The sequence below is a fragment of the Suricata suricatta genome, chromosome 10 (assembly GCF_006229205.1).
Source record: "Suricata suricatta isolate VVHF042 chromosome 10, meerkat_22Aug2017_6uvM2_HiC, whole genome shotgun sequence".
In the NCBI taxonomy this organism is placed as follows: Eukaryota; Metazoa; Chordata; class Mammalia; order Carnivora; family Herpestidae; genus Suricata; species Suricata suricatta.
In genome coordinates this window covers 75561877-75582225 of record NC_043709.1, presented here as the reverse complement: position 1 = coordinate 75582225, position 20349 = coordinate 75561877, and the positions used below count along the sequence as shown (strand labels likewise).

General features: G+C 37.8%; 1 long non-coding RNA gene across 3 annotated transcripts in view; it reads left to right on the top strand.

The window, feature by feature from the left end:
- Positions 1-20349, top strand: part of LOC115305600 — a 159787-nt gene that overhangs the window by 129561 nt on the left and 9877 nt on the right. For all 3 annotated transcript variants that reach the window (XR_003914877.1, XR_003914876.1, XR_003914875.1), the window contains one exon: positions 10365-10452. This is a non-coding gene — a long non-coding RNA (uncharacterized LOC115305600). The remainder of the gene's footprint in view (positions 1-10364; positions 10453-20349) is intronic.

The window sequence follows — 20349 nt, the reverse complement described above, 5'->3', positions numbered from 1 at the left end:
CGTCTCCCCCACCTCAGGATTCTTCATCACATCTGTAAAGTCCCTTGCTATGCCAAGAAAAATATTCACAGGTTCCAGGGATTAGAACATGGACATCTTGGAGAGTCATTATTCTGTCTAACATAATTTTTATTTGGATTCAGTCCTTGGGAGTTGGGGGAGTGGTGGTGACAAGATTAGAGAGCACGAGGAAAGTTAGTTTGAAGTATTTATTCTCTGGCTCCCTCCCTGCTCGTTGCTGCATCCCTTTCTGAAGGCCATGGCTTCTATCAGGTGGCCCTCTCTTCCAGCTTGAAGTGTATTTTTTGAGTTCTTATTATTACTCCTTCCCTTGGCTTTTTGGGTCCAAGGGTCATAACTGTTCCATGCTGTTTCTAGTCCTGAGAAGCTTCATCATCCTTTTTTGGTTTCTCTCCACTGTTCCCACACCATTATGAAGAGTGCCTTTATGTTTCTCAATTACCCTGTTGTTTTGGAAGGACTTTGACTGACAATAGCAGGGCAATGGTGAAACAATTAACTATGTGAAAATTATGATGATGATGATGATGTTCAAAAGTCATCTTGTATTTAAATATTTCAATCCATCCACTGTCTCTGAAAAATGTAGGATGTCATTTTCTTCTTCACAAAAATGAAATGATTTTCTACCACTTCTAAAACCTCCTCTCATTATTTCCTGTATCTTTTTCTTTCTAGCTAACCCCAACCTTGGAGTCTTCTTTCCTACTAAGATCCAATGGTTGAAAATTACTATTGTTCTATAGAGAGCTTATTTTAACAGGAAATTCATACCTGAGTCCAAACTGGGGCTTTTTTTGAGAATTATAGACACAAAACATCCATGAAGAAGGACATCTTTAATGCAGCCACACCAGGGTTTCACCCTATGCCCAAATTACCAATCCAGGTCCCAGACCTGAAATGAGATATGAAATTTTTAAAAAGATGTGTTTATGTAATGCTTATTTATACTTGTAAGAGAAAAGCAATTCAAACTCTTGCCTATTGGTTTGGAAGAGGTGAGGTGAGAGTGTAAAGAAATGGACACTTTCTCATATGGTTTATGGGAATATAAACAATAACTTCTCTAGGAAAAAATTGACAATTGCTCCTAAAATTGAAAATACACACATGTCTTTTGACTCAGAAATTCTACTTCTAACGGGCACATGGGTGGCTCAGTTGGTTAAGCATCCAACTTCCACTCAGCTCATGATCTCACAGCTTGTGAGTTCAAGCCCTGCATCGGTCTCTGTGCTGACAGCTCAGGGCCTGGAGCCTGCTTCAGATTCTGTGTCTCCCTCTCTCTGTGCCCCTCTCCTGCTCATGGTGTCTCTCTCTCTCTCTCTCTCTCTTTCTCTCTCAAAATAAACATTAAAAATTTTTTAAACTTTTAAAAATAAAACGGAAATAAAAAAGAAATTCTACTTCTAAGAATCTACCCTGTTGATCTGTTCCTAACTGTGCCAGTGGATCTATTAACAAAGATCTTTATTGCAGCATTATTTATAAAAGGAAAATGGAACCAATCTAAATATTCTTCAGTGGGAGACTAGGTAAATAAGTTGATATAAATTATGACCCCACACAATGGAATGCTATGCACTGTTAAAGAGTCAAGACCCATTGTATGTACTCATTTGGTTGTATCTTATATATGATGTGGCTATGAATCAAAAAAGCTATGGATGACATCCAAAATTCACATACTGGGGTAACATAAAGGATCAGACTGTTAAATCAAGTGCATCAAACAAGAGGCTTATCTAAGACTAAGCTTTAGGGGCACCTGGGTGGCTCAGTATGTTAAGCGTCCAGCTTTGGCTCAGGTCATGATCTCACAGTTCGTGGGTTCAAGCCCCACATTGGGCTCTGTGCTGATAGCTCAGAGCCTGGAGCCTGCTTTGGATTCTGTGTCTCCCTCTCTCTCTGACCCTCCCCTGCTTGTGCACTCTCTCTCTGTCTCTCAAAAAAAATTTTTTTTAAAAAGCATAAAAAAAGGCTAAGCTTTACTCTAATTTCAAGGATATAAGTAATTCTGAAGCACAGGTGAAGTAGGTAGGGACAGATCTGAGACCTGTCCCTCAGATCAGTATAGCTCTGGCCAAGATTAGCATGTGAGGTTTCTAAGCAATGTGTGCAGGTCACATGAAAAAAACCCCAAAACACATTTTAATCACAAAACATTCATTTTATACTCAGATAGTTGCATATTTTACATGACATTTTACAGGAAGCCTTATAAATTCATAGACTCCAGATTAGTTACCATAGCAGGCCTGGACAACTAAATACATTCTGCTTAAAGCATTCCACACATAAGGATTTTCCAACTAGCAAGTACCATTAGCTTCTTTGCCAGGAGGTCTGTTTATTAGAATATTCACAAGAAAACTAGATCATATCTCCTCCTTTCCTTCCTTTCCAGAAGTGCCTGTGTATAACAAAAAAGAATTAATTGCTGACCTGCTACCCAACAACCTTTCTTTTCTCATGTATCATTTTAATATGAATAAAAATTGGGTGGTTCTGAGAATATAAAAATGATGCTGGCTTACATTAAGCCTAAAAGTCTTTAAAATTCAACAGAATAGATATTTATGTGTCTTAGGATATGATCACATTTAAGGGTCTTCAGAATTAGAAGGAAGTACGTTGAACATATTTTAAAATATACATCGATAGAGTTCTAATGCAATCCAAATTTGAAAGAACTATAGATGGCTCTGTATATCCAGAAAGTCTTCTGTTTCTTCACCCTCAAAAGTTCATCAAACAACTTTTCTTTCAATGTATTTGTAGACACCTTCTGAAATGTTACTTTACCCCCTAGCATTCCTTTGATAAAAGGAGCATGTTTCAATATCAAGTTGAACCATACAAAATTCCTGGTACTTTATTGCATTGGCCTGCAAAAACAACAATCTCATAAAGTTAGACAAAATACTACATGGACACTACCCTGTTTCATCTCTAAATGTAAGCCAGACAAAATATAGAAAGAGCCAAATAGATAGAAAATATCATGATGATAAAATAAGACAAGATTGTGGAAGAAGGAAAAGCCCGGGTTTGGGTTAGGAGACCCTGACTTGAGCTTCTCCTTCACCAACTAACTGAATTTGTGTCAGTCTGTTTGTTGCTCCTAATTTCAGTTTCTTTTACCTCTCAATTGAGATTTTACATGTAGACAATTATACTGCATTGAGATACCACTTCACACCCACTAAGATAGCTATTGCCGTACAAAACAAAACTGAAAATAACATGTATTGGCAAGGATGGAGAGAAATTGAAACCTTTGTGCTTTGCTGATGGGACTATAAAACGATTTAATGCTGTGGAAATAGTTTGGCAGTTCCTCAAAGAGTTAAACACAGAATTGTCATATGATCCAGCAATTCCACTCCTAGGTATACAACCAAGAGAATTGAAAGCAAGTACTCCAACAGATACTTGTGTATCAGTGTTCATGGAAGCATTATTCACAGTAACCAAAGGGTGGAAACAACGTATGTATCCATCAACAAATGAATGGATAAATAAAATGTGACATATATATATATATATATATATATATATATATATATATATATGTCCTGGGAACATTATTTGGCTTTAAAATGGTATGGAATTCTCATTCATGCTGGAATGCAGATAAACTGTGAAAATATTGTGCTAAGTGAAATAAACTGGACACAGAAAGACAGTGTCTGATTCCACTTCTTTTTTTAAAAAAATTTTATGTTTATTTTTGAGAAACAGAGACAGAATGTGAACCAGGTAGGAGTAGAGAGAGAGGGAGACACAGAATCTGAAGCACACCCCAGGCTCTGAGTTTTCCACACAGAGCCCAATGCGGGCCTCAAACTCACAAACCATGAGATCATGGCCTGAGCTAAAGTCGGATGCTTAACCAACTGAGCCACCCTGGCACCCTGGCTTATTCCACTTATATAAGGTATGTAGAATAGGTAAATTTGTAGAGATAGAAAGTAGAATAGAGGTTACCAACAGCTGGGGGAGAGGATAATGGAGAACTATTATTTAATGGGTACAGTTTCTGTTTATGATAATGAAAAAGTTCTGGAGATAGATAGTGATGATGGTTGTACAGCACTAAGAATGCACTTAATGCTACTGAATTTTGCACTTAAAAATGGCTAGAGTGATAATCCAGTGAGGAAATGGGCAGAAGACATGAATAGATACTTTTCCAAAGAGACATCCAGATGGCCAACAGACACATAAAAAAAATGCTCAGCATCATTCATCATAAGGGAAATACAAATCAAAACCATAATGAGATGCTACCTTACACCTGTCAGAATGGCTAAAATTAACAACTCAAATATCAACAGATGTTGACAAGGATACAGAGAAAGAGGAACCCTTTTGCATGGCTGGTAGGAATACAAACCAGTGTTGCCACTTTGGAAAACAGTATGGAAGTTCCTCAAAAAGTTAAAAATAGAACTACCTTACAACCCAGCAATTGCACTACTAAGTATTTATCCAAAGGATACAGGAGTGCTGATTTGAAGGGGCACACACACCCCAATGTTTATAGCAGCGCTATCGACAACAGCCAAATTATGGAAAGAGCCCAAATGTCGATTGACGGATGAGTGGATAAGGAAGATGTGGCTTATATATACAATGGCATATTACTCAGTGATCAAAAAGAATGAAATGTTGCCATTTGGAACAATGGGGATGGAACTAGAGTGTATTATGTTGAGTGAAATAAGTCAGCCAGAGAAAGACAAATATATGATTTCACTCACATGTGCAATTTAAGAAACAAAATAGATAAACATAGAGGAAGGAAAGCAAAAATAAGATATAAACAGAAAGGGAGACAAACCATAGGAGCCTCTTAAATACAGAGAACAAACTGAGGGTTGCTGGAAGGAGGTGGGCAGAAGGATCAGCTAAATGGGTGATGGGCACATTAAGGAGGACACTCGTTGGGATGAGCACTGGGTGTCCTGTGTAAGTGATGAATCACTAAATTCTATTCCTGAAGTTATTATTATACTATATGTTAACTAGTTTAAAGATTCAAGTTTAAAAAAACAGTGGCAAAAAGCTAAAGTTATCAATTTTGTGTTGTGTATTTTTATCACAGTAAAAATATAGATAATCAATATAGTGCTATTATTTTAACTAATACATATTAAAAGTTTTTCTTTTATTTTATGGTAGAAATAGTAGATAATTAAAATCAAAATGTAATATCAAGTATTGCTTTGTTGTTAAATTCAAGAAGGAAACAACAGAAAAGAAAAATCTCACAAACTTTATAAGTAATAAACTGCATAACATGTATTTAATTTTTCTTAGTTTTTAATTTTATACATATGAACATATGTAGGCAATAAGATTTTTAAAATATATATGTAATTAATTGTGGGAAATGACACATATAATAAAGAAAAAGACATGTTATGTGACAAGAATGACAAAAAAGTAAATTTTAAGGAAGATTGTAAATTATTGTAAACAATTTGGAAAATTTGCAATTGCCTGAGCTTTAACAGCATGAACAGGGAACATTTTGAAGACGGATGTGGTTGGAGGATGTCTGTTGGTTTGTCAGAAAAACGTGTAAGCTGATATTAAAAGATAGGTAACAATTCTCTTGTAATTCTTCATATTGTTGCATCATAGATGACTTGAAATAGTTAAATAAGAAGATAATCCTAAATTTCTAAGGGTTTTCAACAACCATTGAGTGTTTTATGTACAGTGATAATAATGTATATTGTGTGAATGCATGACTCAGTGATAATAAACTTCATTTTGGCCATAAATTACTTAAAGGGGGAAGTCTATTCAACAAATCTCATTTGAGTGCTTATATAGCATAGACTCTGGAGTCCAAAAAACACAGGGTTTTTCTCTTGATGTTACCTCTTGAACTTGTACGACTTGAGAAAAGTTATTAAATGTTTTGGTTTCTCAATTTTCTTGCCTGCAAAATGGTGGTCAATAATGGTATTGTTGGGATAATTGAATAAGATAATGAGTATAAGATTTTTAGTACTGGGGCCCCTGGGTGGCTCAGTCAGTGAAGCGGCTGACTTTGGCTCAGGTTATGATCTCACTGGGGGCCCGAGCCCCCCGTTAGGCTCTGTGCTGTAATGTAATCAATTGATTTTTTAAAAGATAACATAAATTTTCTTTGGTAATTTAAAAGTGTAACATTAGGGGCATCTGGGCGGCTTGGTCACTTGAGCATCCGCTCTTGATTTAGGTCACGTCATAACCCTGGGATTGTGGGATGGAGTCTCACATTGGACTCCATGTTGAGTGTGAACCCTGCTTAAGATTCTCTCCCTCCCCCTCTCTCTCTACTCCTTGTCTACGGCCATACCACCCTGAGCGCGCCTGATCTCGTCTGTCTGCTCCTTTCCCCCACTCACATACACACACTCTCTCCTTAAAATAAATAAAATAAAATAAAATAAAATAAACACTTTAAATAGATAAATAAAAGTGTAACATTAAATAACCCATGGAACCAGGCGGAAATCATGATATAAATGAAGAAACCTTAAACTGAGTGATAATGTAGATACCAAATAACAGTACTTCTGGAATGCATCTGAAGCAGCACATACAGAAATTTTTTTAGTTTTAAATGTTTATATTAGGAAATAAGAAAGGCTGGAAGTTAATTAGCTTAAGATGCAAACAATAGAACAAGTGAGTAAACAAAAGAAGAAAGTAAAAAAGGTAAGAGCAGAAAATAGGAAGTGAGAAAGCAAAGACATAATAAGAAGAATTTACAAAACCAAAAATTGGTTATTTGAAAATACCAATAAAACAAACTTCTCCTGAAATTAAAAGAAGGCGGCCACACATAATTAATATTAGGATCAGAAAAAAAGGGAAATATAATTGCAGATTTAGCAAAGATTAAAATAATGCATAAATAGTAATTATACAAATAAATTTATGTTAATAAATTTGAAAATTTAGATCAAAATTTCAGACTTTTAGAAAAATATAACTTAGGAAGACTTAAGAAGAAATAAAAATCCTGAATAGTTCTATCACCAGTAAAGTACTTTCAATCATGAATTTAAACCATTCCCATGAAAAAAATTAGGCCCTTAAGGTTTTCTGTGTGAATTATATTAGACCTTTAAGGAAGAGATCATTGTAACCATATAAGCTTTTCCAAATAATAGAAAAAGAGGGAAAGTAAAACTGTAGAATATACATTTAAAATCTCTTCCCCCCGAGGGGCGCCTGGATGACTCAGTCAGTTAAGTCTCCGACTTCAGCTCAGGTCAGATCTCACGTTCGTGGGTTCAAGCCCCACATCAGGCTCTGTGCTAACAGCTCAGAGCCTGGAGCCTGCTTCCGGTTCTGTGTCTCCTTCTCTCTCTGCCCCTCCCCCTCTTATGCTCTGTCTCTCTCTGTATCAAAAATAAAGCATTAAAAAAATAAAAAAATAAAATAAAAAAATAAAATCTCTTCCCCCTAAAACAAAAACAAAGATAAAAACAAAAAAAAGAGGAGGCACCTGGCTGGCTCAGTGAAGCATTCAACTCTAGGTCTCAGGATCATGAATTTGAACCCTATGTTGGATATGGAGCCTACTTATAATACATATATACTTATATATGTACATACATACAATCTTACCCCACCTTTTCTAAGGGGAAGAGGCATGGAGCTGCCTAGCCAGAGACTATATTTCTCCTTCTTTTGTTGTTAGATAGGATTATGCGAATAAGTTTTCCCCAACTGAAGAGCAGACAGTATAAATGCAATGTCCTTCCCTTAGCAGAGCATGTAATATCCATCCTTGACTTTTACATATTAAATGGAAAACTGTATTAATATGAAAAACTTCTGCTGGGAGCCATCTCTGAAGTAAGGCAGGTTTGTAAGGCCTCCCACCATCAGATGGCAACCTGCGTCTACACCCACTCAACCCCCACTCAATTTCTGCTTGAGCACTGGGCCCCCAATGCACCTGACTGACTGATATCAGGAGTGATTTGCCTTCTCATGCTAAAAATATGTGAATTGTACCTAATGAAAAAACTTGTTACAGGAGTTCCTTCTTTATGATTATAGAAGCAGATGTTACATTTCCTGAGAAAATCTGTTTTTCTTCCCCTCAAAAACAGGCCATTGACCCCTGCTCACAAAAGAACTAACTCTTGCCTTTGCTATGCTAAAAACATGCTTTTGTATTTGAATGCTAAACTTCCTTCATCATATGATAAATATCTAGTCACCTACTTCAATCTCTATTGATAAAAATAATGTGTAAGTCTTCTACCAATCTATATTCTGGGAAATTTTTACATACCAAAGAATTTGTTATCAGAAATCATTGTCTAATTGCCACTTCTGTTTTGTACCCCATACATTTTTTCAATAAATAAAGCTGACTCTCTGGCCAGTGCAGAGATGCCTGCCTGGTGAGCAGAAAGAAACCGAGGCTCTCTCACTCCCTTTCACTGACACTGTCCATCCTTCAGGGAGCCCTGGATCTGCTGGAGCTGGACTCTGGCAAACTTCTGTGCACTAAGTCACTTTAAAAAAAAAAAAAAGAAAAGAAAAGGCAAGCCACAAATTGAAAGAAGGTATGTGCTACATATGTAACCTATAAAAGATTAGCATTCAAAACATATTAAATATCTAACAGATCATTAAGAAAAAGATAATTATTAAAAGTGTATGCTATAAAGATATTGATATGGATGAGGTTTAGGACATACCATCCCAAAATATGGCAATTTGACATACAGACTATTTTAAGCTGAAGGAGTTTGAGAAAACAGTAGAAGCAGGAAAGTTACTCTGCTCTCCTCCTTCCCTTACCCTTCTTCCCTGAAACAGGTCATAAAGTCCTCATGTGAGAGGTGCCCTCCCTATACCCAGAGGAAAGGAGCATCCTTATCTCCAAAGACAAAGGGACACCAAGGAGAATGCCAACAAACAGGGATTGCTAAATGTCCCGCAGTTTACTGTGTTACCTCATCCTCCTTAACCTACCATATAACCTCCACAATTTATCATATTCCTCCGTTGTCCACTCTTCAATCAAACCTAGCATAAAAGTACTCAGGTCTAACTGCTTCTGCAGGTCTTCATTGTCCTGTGAAGGTTCTGATGTCATGTAAAATTTATATTAACTAAATTTGTATGCTTTTTCTCCTGTTAATCTTTTTTTGTTCATTTAAATTTCAGACCTAGTCAGGGATAGTAAGAGGTTCAAGGAAAACTTTTTTCTTCCCTACAATATGCAATCAATTTATATATACTTGTAGACAAACATTTTACAAAAGTATATTGAATATCTACAATGTATTAGACATTACTCACTGATACAAAATTCTTCTATTCATGAAACTTACACTCTTACAGATATGCATCTCACAAAAGTGGAGAATGTAAATAGCCAATTAACGTAGGAAAAGGTTTTCATTAATTAACAAGGAGATATAAATCAAAGCAGCAATCAGATTCACTTTTAAACCGATTGTCACAACAAATTTTAAGTTGGGGACAATACGAAATGTGGAATGAATTTTGAAGCAACAGGAATTCATATACTGTTGGGGTAATAGGGATTGCTAAATGCTAAAGCAATTGCGAAAGGTTTATTGATTACATATAGTAAATTTGAAGATGTTCTTACAGTTTATCTGAATTTTCATCTCTAGGTATATAATGTTCATTCAAAATAATAAGTTGTGGTATAATAAGTATAGTGTGATACCAGTACTTAAAGTAAAAACCATACAAAACAATTATGTTTTGCTTATATATATCTATATATATATACATATATATATACACACACATTATGAAATTAAACATGTATTTAATGAAGTGATAGCACACCACCTTAAAGGTAGTGCTTCATTCTAGAAGGAAAAGTAGGGAGGCGTATGAAACAGGAATTTAAATGCATTGGTAGTTATTTTTCTCTGCAACTAGATAGTGGTAGTCCTGTGCCTGCTGAAATATTTTTTATATATTTTTGCATGTCTTAAATATTGAAAAAAAAATTGAGACTGCCCGAACTCCAAGATCAGCAAGAAGTGAGGCGTCTGGGTGGCTTAGTCAGTTAAGCACTGGAATCTTGATTTTCACTCAGGTTTGTGAGATTGAGTCCTGAGCTGGGCTCTGGGCTGACAGTGTGGAGCCTACTTGGGATTCTCTCTATCCCTCTCTCTCACTCTCTCTCTCTCTCTCTCTCTCTCTCTCTCTCTCTCAAGTTTAAAAAATTTTTAAAAATCAGCAAAAGGTAATCTCAGAAGGACATGATTGGAATATTATATCCAGAAAGCAGACATCTAATGAATGTTATTTCATTCGCTCTACAGAGAGAGGCATGTTTTTGACCATCTTGAGCTGATCTGTGAGGCATCTATAAGAAGCTGAAGAACGTGAAATTCTCATTTAATCTGGAAGGTATGTTAGGGAGAGGATCTTATACCTGTTTGACCTGATTGAGAACCAGGTAATGTGCTTTCAGGGTAACATCTAGCATACTCATTGATGGTAATATTATCACTATAAAATAACAATACATATAGATCATATGCACCATAAGAGCGAGGATTGGGTCTTTTCTTTCACCTTTGTATCCTTAGCACACAGCATAAAGGATGACACAATAATCAACATTAATTCCTTTATGAAAGAATGGATAAATGAACCTCTTGAGATTGTGATTCAATCAAATTTGGGTATATTTACCATTTTAATTTCTTTTTTTTCAAGTTTTTATTTAAATTCTAGTTAGTTAACATATACTGTAATATTGGTTTCAGTAGTAGAATTTAGGGATTAATCACTTACATACAACACCCAGTACTTGTTACAGCAAGTGCCCTCCTTAACATCCATCATACATTTAGCCCATCCCTGCCTACCTCACCTCTGTAAACCCTCAGTTTGTACTTCCTAGGTAAGAGTCTCTTATAGTCTGCCTCCCTCTTTTTTTTCTTCTTCCTCCCCTATGTTGATCTGTTTTTTTTTTAATTCTCAAATTCCACATATGAGTGAAATCAAATGACTTCGTCTTTCTCTGACTGACTTATTTCACTTAGCATAATACTCTCTAGATCCATCCATTGTCATTGCAAATGGGAAGATTTCATTCTTTTGATGGCTGAGTAATGTACCATTGTATATATACACCACACCTTCTGTATTCATTGATCAATTGATGGGCATTTGGACTCTTTCCATATTTGGCTATTATTCATAATTAGAATCAAATCAGTATTTTTATATCCTTTTAGTAAATACCTAATAGTGCAATTGCTGGGTCTTGAGTAATTCTATTTCAAACTTTTTGGGGAACCTCCATACTGTTTTCCAGACTGGCTGTACCAGTTTGCATTCCCACCAACAGTCTAAGAGGGTTCCCCTTTCTCCACATCCTCGCCAATACCCATTTCCCATCCCACTGTTATTAATTTCAGCCATTCTGAATGGTATGAGGTGACAGCTCATTGTAGTTTTGATTTGCATCTCCCTGATGATGAGTGGTGTTGAGCATCTTTTCATGTGTCTTTTAGCCATCTGGATGTCTTCTTTGGAAAAAATGTCTATTTTTCTGTCCGTTTCTTAACTGGATTGTTTTTTGGGTGTTGAGTTTGATAAGTTCTTTCTAGATTTGGATAGCTATGTCATTTGCAGATATCTTGCAAATTGTTTCCTTTGCTGTGCAAAGGGTTTTTTAAAAACTTTAAATGTTTGTTTATTTATTTATTTATTTATTTATTTAGAGAGACAGAGTACGGGTGGGAGAGGGACAGAGAGACAGAGGGAGACACAGAATTTGAAGCAGACTCCAGGCTCTGAGCTGTCAGCACAGAGCCCAACACAAGGCTCAAACTCACAAACTATGAGATCATGACCTGAACCTAAGACAGACACTTAACCAACTGAGCCATCCAGGCCCACCATGTGCAGAGGCTTTTTATCTTGATGAATTCCCAATAGTTCATTTTTGCCTCTGTGTCCCTTGCTTCTGGTGACGTATCTAGTTAAAAGTTGCTATGGCCAAAAATCAAAGACGTTTTCTGCCTATTGTCTCCTTTAGGATTTTGATGGACTCCTGTCTCATATTTAGGTCTTTCATCCATTTTGAATATATTTTGGTGTGTGGTGTAAGAAAGTGGTTTAGTATCATTCTGCATGTTGCTGTCCAGATTTCCCATCACCATTTGTTAAAAAGATTGTCTTCTTTTCCATTGGATATTCTTTCATGCTTTGTGAAAGATTAGTTGAGCATATAGTTGTGGCTCCATTTCTGAGTTTTTCACTCTGATCCATTGATCTGAATGTCTGTTTGGGGGTGATTATTATACTGTCTTGATCACTACAGCTTTGTAATAATAGCTTGAAGTCCAGAATTGTGGTGCCTCCAGCTTTGCTTTTCTTTTTCAAGATTGCTTTAGCTATCTGGGGAATTTTGTGGTTCCATACAAATTTTAGGATTGTTTGTTCAAACTCTGAAAAGTGCTGGTGATATTTTGATAGGGATTACATTACATGTGGAGTTTGCTTTGAGTACTGTAGACATTTTAACAGTATTTGTTCTTCCAATCCATGACTGTTTTCAAAGTACAGATCTTTTCCTCTTTGGTTAGCTTTATTCCTAGGTATCTTATAGTTTTTGGTGCAATTGTAAATGGGATGGGTTCTTTGATTTCTCTTTATGCTGCTTCACTCTGGTATATAGAAATGCAACAGATTTCTGTACATTGATTTTCCCGCTTACCTCAACGGCACACAGGAGAAGAATGAGACACAAGCAATTCAGCTGCAAGAGAAAGGGAGCAGGAGGTGACAGCTCAGAGAGACTGTGGCCCCGAAGAACTCCTCATTCCCATATCTTTTGTAGAAGGAATGATCAATCAGTAAAGACTTCAAGGTTGTTTGAGTGTTTAGAGAGTGTTTTCATGAGAAAAACAGAACTTGCTTAAGCATGTACTTTATGGTTGAGCAGGCATAATCAATGAGTCTTATCAGATTCGATGGTCTCTGAGGAAGCGGAGTAAACACAAAAGAAATGGGCAGTGTTCCACCCTGAGCGGGCCAGGCGTTCCCAGCTGCTCAGCCTCCATGTCATAAATCAGCTGCTTTCCCAGAGAGACATAACAATGTGCATTCTTCTTAGAGCTATAGTAATCATTTATTAATCATTATATAGTTTTGCATACTGCTTTTCTCCAAAGCTATATTTTAAGTGTCACCTTTTTCTGAGGGGTCATCACAGATTTTTAAAAATATTTGCTTATTTTTGAGCTAGAGAGAAACAGAGCATGAGAACGGGAGGGACAAAGAGAGAGGGAGACACAGAGTCCAAAGCAGGCTTCAGGCTCTGAGCTATCAGCACAGAGCTCTGTGGGGTTTGAACACATGAGCAGCGAGATCATGACCTGAGCCAAAGTTGGATGCTTAATCAACTGAGCCACCCAGGTGTCCCGATTTCTGTACATTGATTTTGTACCTAACACTTCGTTGAACTCATATATGAGTTCCAGCAATTTTTTTGATGGATTCTTTTGGGTTTTCAACATAGAGTATCATGTTGTCTGCAAATAGTGAAAGTCTGCCGACTTCCTTGCCAATTTGGATACTTTTTATTTCTTCTTGTTGTCTGATTGCTGAGGTTAGGGCTTCCAGTACAATGTTAGATAACAATAAGAGTGGGCATCCCTGTCTTGTTCCTGGCCATAGAGGAAAAGCTCTTAGTTTTTTCCCATTGAGGATTATATTAGCTGTGGGTCTTTCATATATAGCCTTTATTATGTTGAGCTCTGCTCCCTCTATTCCTACTTTGTTGAGGATTTTAATCAAGAATGGATGCTGTACTTTGTCCAATGCTTGTTCTGTAACTATTGAGAGGATCATATGGTTCTTATCCTACCTTTTGTTACTATAGTATATCACATTGATTGATTTGTGAATATTGAACCACCCCAGTAGCCCAGGAATAAATCCCACTTGGTAGTGGTGAATACTTGTTGTAACGTACAGTTGGATTTTATTTGCTAGGTGTTTGTTAGTTTTGAGAATTTTTGCATCCATGTTCATCAGGGATATTGGCTTTTAGTTCTGTTTTTTAATGGAGTGTTTGGTTTTGGAATCAGGGGAATGCTGGCCTCATAGAATATGTTTGGAAGTTTTCTTTCCATTTCTATTTTTTGTAGCAGTTTAGGAAATAAACTCTTCTACAGATTCTGATAGAATTTCTCTAGGAAGCCATCAGGCCCTGGACTTTTGTTTATTGAGAGGTTTTTGATTACTCATCAGTTTATTTGCTGATTATCAATCTGTTCAAGTTTTCTATTCTTCTTGTTTTAGTTTTGGTAGTTTTTATGTTTCTAAAAATTTATCCATTTCTTCCAGATTGCTCAATTTGTTGGCATATAATTTTTAATAGTAATCTGTAGGGAGCTGCCAGAAGAGCTGTCAGAAGAAAAGACCTGTGCCTTGACCTGCAAGATCAGCCACCCGCACAGCTGAGCTGCGTTATCACTCCCAGCACAGCAGAGCTGCTTATCACCTTCAGCTGAGGCCTTCTTGTTTACCTCCCAAGCCTGCCTTGTTAGCCTCTCCGGCGGCGTGCTGACGCTGCAGTCCTTGCCCTTGTTTCCTAGCAACTGACTCACGTCAGCTGCCCGCCTTCTACCCTTTATAAGACGTGCATGGTCTCGATAAAGTGAGGCTTGATCAGAGACTTTGTCTTGCCTCCATTCTCTGGGTCCCCCTGCCCTCCAATTCTCACTCCCTCCCTCCCTCCGGACCTGCGTTGACTGACCTGCCGGACAGGTCAGTAATCTCTTATAATTTTTTGTATTTCTGCAGTGTTGGCTGTGATCTCTCCTTTTCATTTGTGATTTTATATATTTGGCTCCTTTCTCTTTTATTTTTGATAAGCTTGGTGAGGGGTTTATCAATATTATTAATTATTTCAAAGAACCAGCTCTTAGTTTTGTTGATCTGTTCTACTGGTTTTTTTTTTGTTTATTTCTGTATCATTTATTTCTGCTCTAATTTTTATTATTTCCCTTTTTATGCTGGCATTAGCCTTCCTTTTCTACCTCCTGTAGGTGTAAGGTTAGGTTGTGTATTTGAGTCTTTTCTTGCTTCTTCTTTTCTTTTTTAATATTTATTTATTTTTGTGAGAGAGAGCACATGGGGGAGGGGCAGAGAGAAAGGGAGACAGAGGATCCAAAGCAGGCTCCATGCTGACAACAAAGAGTCCAATGTGGGCTTCAAACTTATGAACCATGAGATCATGGCCTGAGCTGAAGTTGGACAGTTAGCCAACTGAGCCACACAGGCACTTGAGACTTTTCTTGCTTCTTGATGTAGGTCTGAATTCCTATACACCTTCTTATGACCACTTTTGCTGCATCCCAAAGGTTTTAGGTGGTCATGTTTTCATTTTCATTTGTTTCCATGAATTTTTAAAAATTTCTTCTTTAGTATCCTGGTTTACCCTTTCATTCTTTAGTAGGATGTTGTTTAACCTCCATGTATTTGTGGTGTTTCTAAATTATATCTTGTGGTTGACTTCAAGTATCATAGTGTGTGGTTGGAAAATATGCCTGGTATGAACTTAGTCTTTTTGAATTTATTGAGACCTGATTTGTGACCTAGTATGTGATTAGTTCTGGAGAATATTCCATATGCATTCTAAAAGAATGAGTATTCTGCTGCCTTAAGATGAATTGTTCTGAATATATCTATTAAGTCTATCTGGTGCAATGTATCATTCAAAGTCATTGTTTCCTTGTTGATTTTCTGCTTAGATGATCTATCCTTTGCTGTAAATGGGTTGTTAAAGTCCTCTGCTGTTATTGTATTATTATCAATGAGTTCCTTCATATTTGTTATTAATTGATTTACACATTTGTGTTTTCCAAGTTGGGGGCATAAATATTTATAATTATTAGGTCTTCTTGTTGGATAGTCCCCTTCTTCATCTTTTGTTATAATCTTTGGTTTAAAATCTAGTTTGTCTGCTATAAGTATGGCTATTCCAGCTCTCTTTTGATGTCCTTTTGTGTGATAAATATTTCTCCATGCCCTCACTTTCAGTCTGTAAATGTTTTAGGTTTAAAGTATGTTTCTTATAGGAAACATATAAATGGGTCTTTTTTTTTATTAAACCATTCTGACACTCTAGGTCTTTTGATTGCAGCATTTAATCCATTTACATTCAGAGTAATTGTTGATAGACATGAATTTAGTGCCATTGTATTACCTGTAAAGTCATTGTTTCTGGATATTTTCTCTCTTCCTTTCTATCTTTGTTGCTTTTGGTCTTTTTTTCCCCACAAAAAGTTTCCTTTAATATTTCTTGCAGGGCTGGTTTAGTGCTCACGAACTCCTTTAGTTTTTGTTTGTCTTGGAAACTCCTTTTCTCTCCTTCTATTCTGAATGACAGCCTTGTTGTATACAAAGTATGCTTGGCTGCATATTTTTCCCATTCAGAATGTTGAATATTTCATGCAACTCCCTTCTGGCCTGCCATGTTTCTGCCAATAAGTCTGCTGCTGGTCTTATTTGTCTTCCCTTGTAGGGATTTCTTTTCCCTTACTTCTCTCATGATTTTTCCTTACTTCTGTAGTTTATCAGTTTTACTAAGAATGTATCTTGGTGTTGGCCTGCTTTGTTGTTTTGATGAGAGTTCTCTGTGCCTCCAGGATTTGAATGTCTGTTTTCCTCCCCAGATAGGTAAAGTTTTCAGCTATAATTTGTTCAAATAAACCTTCTGCCCCCTTTCTCTTCTGAGACTCCTGAGTGTTATTACACTTTATGGAGTAGCTGACTTCCCTAAGTCTACATTTATGATCCAATATGTTTATTTCCCTCTTCTTTTCAGCTTCATTATTTTCCATAATTTTTATCTTCTATATCATTTATTTGTTCTTCTGCTTCTTCCATCCTTGTGTTCATTATGTCCAGTCAGTTTTGCATCTCAATTATAGTATTTTCTATTTCAGCCTAACCAATTTTAGGTCTTTTATCTCTGCAGTAAGTGACTCCCTGGTGTCTTTTATGCTTTTCTCAAGCACAGCTAGTATTCTTATAATTGTTTTAAATTCTGGATCAAGGATGTTACTTATATCTGTTTTGAGTAGCTCCCTGGCCATGATCTTTTCTGGTTCTTTCTTTTGGAATGAATTCCTCCATTTTGGCATTTTTCTGTCTTTGACTTCTTCTGTGTTAGGAAAGCCTATTATGTTTTCTGTTCTTGAGATAAATGGCTTTATTAAGAAGAGGTCATATACTTTCCAGTGCCTGGTGTTTTAGGAAGTGTCTCTGATGTATGGTATGTGCAATCTGCTGTTGTGTTTTGGCTGCTTTTCCCCCTAGATCAGTCCTCTGCAGAAATTTTCCTTCCCTCAGTGGGTAGTGTTTGGACCTTATCCAGTGTGTGCTGAATTTTAATTAGGTGTACTTGGTCTGCTTGTTAAAATTAGCCCGATCCTATTTCCACTAGACCTGAAACTTTGAAGCACTCTTTGGTTGGTAGACTTGGTACATGCAGGCGGGTTGTGCTGGTCTTCTGCGGGAGGGGCACATTGCTGCTCTGGCTCTCGGGCACACTTGCCATAGTAAATATGCACCTGAAGAGCACAGGGTGTGGAGCTCCGTGTAAACAGCTCCTGAAAAGCACAGAGGGTGGGGCTCCATGTAAGCAGCTCAAGCCTCCACTGTAGATGCTGTGCTGTTCACTGAAGTCCATCTGTGCTGATGGGCAGGGGATAAAAACTGCGTCAGCCTGCTCTCATCCCTGCAGAGGGAAGTTCTTGCCTGCTGGTGTCCAGGAAGCCCTCAAAGAGTGACCTATCTCCTTTGTGTATCTCTAGCATCTCTCAGATCCCTGCTTTTACTCTGTCTGGATCATCTGTGCCTCCAGTGGCACAGTGACCTTTGTTTTATCTCATGCATACTGGCTGAGTTTCAAAACTTAAATTTTAGGGATCCTATCCAGCATGGACCCATCATGATCTTCTAGGGGAGGGATTCGCCACTCTGTGGCCAGTGCCAGTTTGTCCCAGAAGGGCAGTTGCACAAATGCGCAGAGGCTTGGAGTTCACAGGAATGTGCAACAAAAAGCAGGTTCCTTATGCTAAGGAATAGGGCAGTGCAGTGGTATCTGCCCACTCTTTTGTCCTCTGAGAGGCATTGCACCCCAACAATGGGAACTGTCTCCCCTAATGAAACACAGGTGATCTTTAAACCACACTGTCTGCTCCCAGGCTTCTGCCCTTCTTCTCTACAGGAATACTGCTTAGCCTGCCAGCCTCCACACCTGCCTGAGTGTGGAACTCTAAAATTTCTGTCTTAAAACTCTGCTGCTTTTTAAAAACCTGTGATAATCAGCCCCTTTCATTTTCCTCATTAATGATTTTGGGGAAGTGTTTTTCTTGTGCAATCCCCTGTGTGCTGCTCTCTCTCATTCAATCTCTCTTCCTTTCCTCTCTCTGTGATCAGGGCTCCCTCCCCTCCTCAACACCCATGATTTTTTTCTCCCTCAAATCAGGGATATAGCCTTCCATGTAATAGTCTCTTCTCCCTTTAATTGTGCAGTTTGTTCTCTCATTCCTCAGATAAATTTCTTGTGTGTTCAGAATGCTTTGATATTTATCTAGCCATGTTCAAGGGACAAGGCAAGCATAGGGTCCCCATACGACTCTGCCATCTTAACTGTTCCTCTGTCATTGCAATTTCTAAAGACCAACTCTAGAATGGATGACCCTACCCAGGTAGCATGAGAAGTCTGTGGACAGGCCAGTTTGCCCTTGAAGGCTGGTAGAATATACAACCCTAAAATATGCGTTTTGGGCATGTTTGGGCGTAAGTTATTTTGAGCTGAAGGTACTTGAAAAATAGCAAATGCAGAACAAAACTTTCAAAAATTCCCTTTATTTGCCTATAGACAGATCCTCCAAAAGGAACTGAATTGTCACAGATCTCTTCTTCTAGGGTTTCATCAACCAGAGTAAATTGGCTCTTATCACAGGAAAGACTGGAAAGCTGTCACAAACTATCATGTCTCCCATGTAGTCTTCTAAGGACCCATTCCTCTTTCCTAAAAACAATTTATTCCTCCCTCAGCAGTCTAATCCTCCCTTCCCTTCCCCTATTAAAAATGTATATATTTTCAAAAAGACCATATATAAGCTCTTATATCTCACTACTTTTTTGGGTATTCATTCCTTTTTCCCTATTTTGGGTATTCATTCCCTGGTGCATTTAACATTAAAAATTAATAAATTTATATATCTTTTCTCCTGGTAATCTTCCTCATCTCAGTTTACTTCATAGATCCAACTATCAAACCTAGAAGGATAGTGGGAATATCTTTCCTCCTCTATACCATCTATAGACACTCTCTTCCTCTCTTCTTTTTCCTCTCTTTCTCTTTCCTTCTCTCTCTCTCCTTCCTCTTTCTATCTCCCCGCCCCCCCATACCCAGTGCTGTCTTTTTTTTTTTTTAATGTTTTATTAATTTTTGATACAGGAGAGACAGAGCATGAGAGGGGAAGGGTCAGAGAGAGAAGGAGACACAGAACTGGAAGCCGCTCCAGGCTCTGAGCTAGCCGTCAGCACAGAGCCTGACGCGGGGCTCGAACCCACGAACGTGAGATCTGACCTGAGCCGAAGTCGGAGGCTTAACCGACTGAGCCACCCAGGCGCCCCTACCCAGTGCTGTCTTAAATGACACCACTTTGACTTGTGATTCAGAAAATACTATTGTGCTGAGAGACACAGAGACCACTCATGACCATCGAAATCAAATTAAGGGAGTCTTTATTGCTGGCTGGGACCGCACAGAGTTAACACAGAACTCTAAATGTGCGGCCCCGAGTATAAGGGCTTAAGGCTTTTTATAGTGAGCAAGCAGGCAAGTGGGAAGCGTGTAAGCAGAATTGAGTGGTTATTGCAAAAGGCTACAAAGTGGTAAGGAGAGCGGCCCTTATATCCTGGGGTGCAGGAAAATATTTGGCATTTTGAAGGCATAAGGGAGTTTCAAGGGAATAGCCATTATCTCAAGGACAATGTAACTGTACCATAAACAACGATTAGCAGGGGATATTAGCCCTTGTCCTCTGACTTGTTCTTTCCAGCACCTGGGGATAGTCATGTAGCCCTCCAAGGGCAGGCCCAGAAGGTAAACTCTGGGCCAAGATGGAAGGACTGAAGCTAAATTCATGTTCAACAATATAAAAAAGGTGGTTTTGAAAGAGAAGTCTGTTGCATCCATTTCTAAAACCATTCACTGACTTAATTTTGCATATGAAAAAGATTTCAGTGGTAAGTAGTCAA